The 8,118-nt window shown below is 34.8% G+C and overlaps 1 non-coding gene across 1 annotated transcript; it reads left to right on the top strand.

The window, feature by feature from the left end:
• Positions 1-365: 365 nt before the first annotated feature.
• On the top strand, positions 366-437 carry TRNAE-CUC. The gene has a single exon. It is a non-coding gene; the product is annotated as a tRNA-Glu (tRNA).
• Positions 438-8,118: the final 7,681 nt, after the last annotated feature.

The following is an 8,118-nucleotide window of genomic DNA, read 5'->3' as shown; positions in this document are numbered from 1 at the left end:
TACACATTAGATGCCTACTTTGAAACAAATTAAATCATCCCCAAAAGTAAGAATAATTTAATGTACCTCTGGACATTTAAACATTAGATAACTAGTCTAACCTGATCATTTAGACAGCAATTCATAGAGAAACAGGGAAATTAGGCGGGAGACCCATACCGTATGAAAATATGTGTTTTAGAAGGGTGAGAAGAATTCCCTTTCTTTCTCCAAGGACTATTGAGAGAACTAAAATCCCTAAATTAGGTAAAATTTAGGTAGCTAAGTTTAGGTGAGATCAAGCACTCCCTGAGAGATTGAGAAATGAGCATTCTAATTTAATCTAAGATGTTCTAATGCAATATATTTTGATGAAATCTCCATATTCCCTGGTGGTCTAGTGGTTAGGATTCGGCACTCTCACTGCCGCGGCCCGGGTTCGATTCCCGGTCAGGGAAGAAGTCCTTTGAGGAGAGCAATGTAATGTGTGGGGTGTGCAAGGGACATATCATATCGGAGCTCTGTCTCATAACTGGCATCCCTTCTTGCCAACAGTTACACTACACTGTCTTTGTATTCATTATACAGATTAATACCTTCTCATGAACTACTATCCTCTATATTCTCCCACTCTAGGGGCTTCCATCATTCCCCCTGATCTTTATAGGACTTGGACCCCATCTGTCATGATGGGTGATCAGCACAGGAAGGAGGTTCATGTACCAGGTGCAAACACCACCTTGGCCTGGATTCACTTGCCCAGTTCCTTGCAAAACTCACTCTGCATTTGTTCAGGCTGTTACTACTACATTATTTTCTACAACATGGCTTTTCCAATAGGCATATTTGGATTTTTGTTTGTTTATTTGCTTTATTTTATTTGAAACCTTTCATGCTCATTCATTGGAGATAACTAGTCTTCTTTCTTTTCAGGATTTTGTCTATACATTACATATAGCAGCTAAGGGTGGATCTACACTGTCCACAAATCATTGGACTTTCCACTGTCACTCCAAATTCCATAGTTTCTCTACTTCTGTGAGTCAATCTAATACTAGTCCGAACAGCAAGAGTAGCACTTCACACAGCTCATCTTCTATTATTATTTCAAGCCAGTGTACAATTTATTTGGAAAATCTTTGCATACCATTAATGGAGTAACAAATATAACATGTGAGCGCTCTACTGTCCTTTATATTAATAAAAAAATCTGTACTTACTTCTCTATCCTTCCGTAAAATATTCTGATGAACAGCAACAAAGTATTAAAGTAAGTACAGTTAATGATGACTAGCAATTTATTCTTAAGCTTCCTGTAGAATTCAAAATACATAATCTACCTTCTCTGAAACTTCATACTTTTAATTTCTGTTTCTTGTCTTTGGATTTTTTCACTGTAGAAAATAATCTGCTAGGAATTCCTTGGTACTGTCAATAAAGCTCTGTTGTGACAGCAATTGCAATAAGGCAGGTATTTTGCTTCAGCAGTTAGACATTTAAAACCACTATAGTTCCTACTTTCTCTTCCTTTCAAGCATTGTTTCAGAATGGTATAGACAATCATATTTTGGTCACTTTTAGAAGTTTTTTACACTTCATTGATGAGAGGTTAATTCAACTTCTGAGTAGCATTTGCAGTTATGTTTGTAGTGCATAATTCTCTGCAGATAAAAAGATTTGGGAAACAATGGGAAGATGATCTCTTGAAAAATACCCATTCTATGCATTACTCATCAGCGTAAGCATGTTCTCCAACTCATTTTGATGGTAATAATCATTTGCTTTGTCATCTATGAAGGTTTTGAGGTTTCTGTTACTTAAATATTAACTTTTTAGGCTACATCTTTTGCTTCATTAATTTGGTGACTCCATTTCCCTTTGTCTTTACATCTGTGCTTTGTCTTTGTACATCTATGCTTGAGAGATTAGATTTTTTGTCTCCTTCATAATTTTTCACATCTGAATTATGTTTTCCAGAAGTCTTATATTCTGTAGGTTTTCAATGTTTTCTCTTCTCTTTAATATTTGTCAATTGAATTGTTAAGCTTACAATTTTTTTGCTAATATAATAATATTGATTTTCTGTCCTGGAGCATAGGAGCTAATTATGATGACTACTATTAAAAATAGCAACTGAATGTCACTCACTTTGTGTAACTATGCATCTTTTGATTGCCAAATCCACCTTCTCCAGTGTCAGTAGGTTCATTCTTTACCACCTTTCCCTTGTATTGCCCATTTTCCATCTTGGTGAGCACATTTGTGAGAGTCCCTGCTAAAATGCTTATCAAATTTTTATGATATAAATAAACATTTTATAAAACTGTCATGTGCAAAGAAGTTAATTATTGTATTTTATGGGATCTACTTATTATTCAAAGCCTATTCATTTGCATTAGGTTCGTAAGAAATCAAATATGATGACTAGGCCATTTCTCTAGTACATTATAACAAACAAGGTATATAAAATGTTTTTTATAAGAAGCAGTCTATTTTAACTCACCATCTATAAGCTGCTTTTTTTAATGCTTGAATGTAAAATTTGAAGTTATCCATTGCTTTGTTCCAAGTTTTCTATGCTATGTAATAAGAGCTCACACAGTTCATACAGAAGTTACAAAATGTTTCGTTAAGATCGAATATCTAAAGGTAAACCAGCTGTTTAAAGATGGTCCTAGAGCTGATCCCAAAAGGTAGAAGACTGAAAAAGATCAAGGCAATTATGAAACTATGTAGTTCACTAGTCAAGACATTCTACCAACAGTTTGTGAACCTAATAAAATGCATATGGAGCTATATGGCCAAGTTGCTAATTTATTGTAGCTCACATGGCACCTGAACCCCTTTGTGGAGCCAAAATATTTAAACCCTGCTTATAAGCACCTACTTCCCTGTAGATGCTTGAAAACATATCAAATTTATTTTAATTTGATGATATTCTGATATTATAACTATTTGTACTACTGAAATAAAGCAAAAATTAAGTTTCTGTCTAAGCTTTACATATTTATTCTGTTCCATTAACATTATATTCCAAATATTGGTTCATGCATGACATATCCAATTTTTATGATTAATATATTTCTTACCATCTTAAATAGCTTACTGAAGGTTGTAACTCAGATTGAAGCCACTATACTTTTCCCAAGTCCTTATACTGTGATTAGATGCCTATCTATTTGACATGTAGCATTCAGGAATTGTATCACTGGTGTCACAAGAAATACAAAAACGTTTGAGTCTGTGCTGCTTTCCACAATAAAAACACTGACTGAAGAACAGGCCAGTGATACATATTTCTTCAAATACACAAGCTCCTATGTGTGTACTTACACACAAGGGTAAAGAAAGACTAGCATAAGACTGGCTAAGGTGTCACCATGTGACTAATATGGACATCCAGTGCATGACTTTTAGAATACAAAACTCAGTAATTGATCAATGTGTATGCCAAAATGGTAGCATGCATGCTGCGGGACATATTTACTCAACTCTTAATAGAAGGAACATATTAATGAAAGCTAAATTCATGCTGCCAGAAGATTCAAACTGCCAGAAAAAAAAAGACAAAAATATTGATCAGGTGATACAGCATTTTATAGGACATGATTCACATACAGACAGTTTCATATTGGTGTGTCTGATGCTCGTAGCAATTTGTCTCCATTTTTATTGCATGTCATTAAAAAAACAATGGAGAAATGTTGCAGTTGGTCTTGCTAAAAATCTACTTGTTTTGATTGTGAGAAAAAAACTGTATGAGAATTCATAAAAACCTGTCAGACCTTCTATCCACATTAAACATTATTTTTCATTCTTTTCTGCTAATTTGAAGAAGCAACAGCATGCATATATCTAAAGTTATTGAGACAAAACTTTAAATGCCTATAAGTGCCTGCATTTCACCATTACTGCCTAAACACTAAAATTTCACAACAGTAATATTCATAAAATGGTTCCTTCATGATTGAAAACAATTATAGATTCAGTAAACAAAATGTGTTGCTAAAAAAAGTTAACCTTAATAAAAGAGCTTTTGGCTTGTAGTAGTTCTGTTTCCAAATGTGTCGTGAAGCTGGAATAACTGGGTCTTAGTAAGCACTGATCACTGTGCATGTTTTCCTACTATGGAATATCTGGCATTGCTTGCGTTTTTCTCAGGAAAAAGGCTCCCCTTACATAACTAACTTGCTTATTTCAACCAGTTGTTGTTTCCTTGTCATCTATTTAATATAATATTAAAAAAAATTGTGCTTGCAGCATGTTTTCATAAATTAGTGAGGTTTCTCCTATATCTCTTCAAGCAAGTGGAAATCCTGACCATAATATGAGGCCTTTTTCAAGGGTATAAACAACTTTAAACTGTCACAATATATGTCTTTGTCAAGTCTCCTTTTCAGATTTCCTTTTTCTGTCATCTGATCAGTTCTTTGTCTCAATATTTTTTGTATATTTCTGTGTTTGTGTGCCTGACTGATACAGAATTCCACAAGTAGCTAGGTAGGTTCAGATAAATGGGTTCAAATAAATAAAAGTAATTACAAATTCTCATTACTTTACAATTCTTGAAGTCAAACAGGAATGTGTTAATAATATTTGTAAATGTTACAATTTCATAACTATAATATTAATAAAACTTATCTTGATTTAAAAAGTTGAAAACTTGAGGAGTTAAGTATGTGATAAAGAAAATGTTAGTAATGATATAATTGTAAATATAAGGAAAAATACTTATAAATATATTTTTGATAAAAGAATTTTAAAAAAAATTTTATAGCCTTATTTTACACTGTTATAATATACTTAGTTCCAGCTTCCTCAGGTGGTACTCAGACGAATGCAGAAATACAATACTACAAGAAGACATTTTGAGAGACTTCAAGTGTGCTGTACAACTTAGATAAATTAGATTTTTCCAAGATGCTATAAACTAAATAGTCAAACTAGGGAAAAAAAGTTACTACATATATTTCAAAAGAAAAAGTAATTCTGTGGCTTTATTTATGTTATATATCAACTTTTCCTTTATGAGAAAAATATATTTTTTACTATATTGAAACTTGAAAAGTTAATTTTACCTTAAATAGAATTTTTTTTTTCCTGGGAAATGTACAGAAATTTTTGTCTGAATCCTTTATACATAAAATATACTCTCATTTAATCAAGTACACTTTTTATTTGTAACAAAAGTTGTGTTTAGGCTGCAAAATACACACTAGCATCCAGAAGTAATGCTTTCCAATTTCTCTTTAACCAAAATTTGGTCCAAAAAACCTATAATATTGAGTTAATTAATATAGTTATTACCTGAATTTAAAAAAGAAATAGTTTTATTGCATGCAGAATCTGAATTACAGTTGATTTAATTAATGAAACAATAAAAATGTTTGTTTTGTTTTTTAAATTCCTAGTCATAATGTTCAGTACATGTTTCATCACATTCCATTTTTTAGTAATATCAGTATAAAGAATGACTGCCCTGTGGTGTTGCACTGATAAAAAAATCAAGTTACAAAGTGTGAATTTTCTAACTTATACTAATCTAAGATGAACTGACTTAATCAAAACTTAATAAGATTTCATCTCTTTTCAGATTTTACAGATGAGGCCTAGTTTAAATTTCATCATCTTTTCAGGCAGTTTGAGACATACATTTAAATTCTTTCTCCCTGAGATGGGGAATCTAAATTTGGACTTAATTCCACACTCTGTGTGGGTAAAAATTCTGCTGTTTGACTCATTATTTGTGCCAAGCTTTTAACATAAATTTACCAAGACTGATAATTAACTCAGAGTAGATTAGCGGTAAGAGCACTATGAGTCTCCATGGTACTTTGAAAGCTTTGCAATTAGTAGACATTAATTTCCTATGTATACATATGCAAGGCTTTATCCAAAGCTTTATCAAATGTAATGTAAAAGTTCATACTAACTTCATTGCAAACTGAGGAATGCTCACAAAAAGGTCCAGATGAACAAGAGTACATTTAACATTAGATATATGAGTAGTGACACTGAAGGCAGAGGAAATTATTCTCATTTTTAAAACAAGTATATGTTTGAAGAACCAGACTTTACATTTGTTTAATCTTTTCTAGGACTTTGAGCAGCAAATAAAATGAAGTAATTACGAAATAAGGCATTGATAGAATGAACCTGGAGAAACATACAGGTGCCCATCAGACTTCATTAAAACATGTCACATCTTGCCAAATATATGGAGCAATTCACTCCAAGCTTCCTCCTGGAAGAGACTGACAACAGCTTCTCAGAGAAGCTCTGCAACCAGTAAGTTACATCAATCTTTATGTCAGACTTGTTCAACCAAACTAATATAAAGGCACACACAGAAGTAACCCCAGAAAACAAGCAGTTTGTTCATTCATTCACAGTGTCTCCAACCCCGACAGTTCATCCCTGTCTTCTAGAGTTGCACTTGCGTGCTGTTATCATTTTTCCACAACGAATGACAGGATGTACAGGTACCACAAAAGATTTAGCACAACTATTCCTTTCCCTTTGTGTTGAGATGCCTTTCTTGGCAGCACATATTTGTGACAAATAGCACTCAGTGTCTTAGGATGTACTAGTAGAGCAATATAAAATTTTCACTTCTTGAAAAAAATATACTGTAAATAATATGCACACATAACAACATTGCAAGTGACTACCAGGCAAAAGGAAGTGTGCAACAGCCTTTAATTAAAAAAAAAAGGTCTCTTCCAGTCGAATTATATTCAAAATGCTTATTATTTGCCTGGTATATGAATAAACTTATGTTACATGCTGAAGAATGGGAGGAGAGAAAGAATGAGACAGCTCTAACCACCTACTGGAAGTTTCAGATTACTCCTTTAATCTGTTTGTGCAATTCTGCATGTGCTCAGCCTGATTAGGTGAATGTATGTTCTTGCAGGTGTCAGTACTGTGTTCTCTAATAATAAGGTACAGTGCCATGATGCCCTGAGTACTCATATTTATGATCAAGGAATCAAGAGGCTAGAGCAAGCCAAGGCTCTTCTTTTCAGTCAGGAAAAAAGAAAATGCAACTCCAGGGAGCACAGCAGCTCAATAATTGATGCCACTGAGGAGGCACCTGTACCTGCTAGATCATCTTCATCCTTCATAGCTGAGAGTGACTGAATGAGAACAGAATAGAGAGCTGGTAAAATCCCAAGGGCATTTGACAACACTGGATTTGCCTTTTATGAAGATCATGCACATGGGCGATTAGCATGACTGAGCCAAGTCTCGGTACTTGAGAAGAGATGATGATAACGACCTGAGCAGTAGCATTTATTCATGAAATAATAGATGCTTGTTGATGGAAGCGTTCTAGGAGACGCAGGTGGTGGTGGTAGATGACCCATGATTCAGATCCGTATAAGAGAGTAGACAGCACTATGGCTCTGTAAACACTGATCTTTGTACTTTTCTTCAAGTGTTTATTTCGTCAAACTCTTTTATGAAGCTTTCCGAAGGCACTATATGCCTTTGCTAACCTGTTGTCTATCTCCCCGTCAATCTTACCATCCGAGGAGATGAGGCTGCCTAGGTAATTAAACTGTTGGACTGATTTGAGCTCTGATGGTGATATGGGGATGATGGGGGACTTCCTGAGGTGCAGGTTGATAGAGAACTTCTGTCTTCTCTAAGCTGACTTCCAGCCCAAAGAGCTCAGCAGCCTCTGCAAAGCAGGATGTTAAACGCTGCAGAGCTGCTTCTGTGTGGGCAACAAGGGCGGCATCATCAGCATAAAGCAGCTCCTGGACAAGATGATTTAAGGTCTTGGTGTGGGCCTTCAGTCGCCTTAGGTTGAATAGGCTTCCATCAGTACGATATTAAATGTAGATACTGTCCTGACCATCGAGGTCTGCCGTGGTCCTTTGGAGCATCATGCTGAAAAAGATTGTGAATAGGGTAGGAGCGAGAATGCAGCCTTGCTTCACGCCATTCTTTATTAGAAAGGGCTCAGAAAGTGTGTTGCCATATCTGACTTGGCTGGGCTGATCCTCGTGGAGTGAGATGATAATTTTAAGGAACGCTTGTACCTCCGTACAATCCTAAACATCCACTGGTCAGATTATGTGACCAACACATCTGTTCTTGAACAAGCAGCAGTCACAAGTATTGAGGCCA

The sequence above is a fragment of the Neopelma chrysocephalum genome, unplaced genomic scaffold (genome assembly GCF_003984885.1).
Source record: "Neopelma chrysocephalum unplaced genomic scaffold, ASM398488v2 Primary Assembly neopelma1_80b, whole genome shotgun sequence".
NCBI classification, from domain to species: Eukaryota; Metazoa; Chordata; class Aves; order Passeriformes; family Pipridae; genus Neopelma; species Neopelma chrysocephalum.
This window is presented reverse-complemented; position numbering and strand designations above follow the sequence as displayed.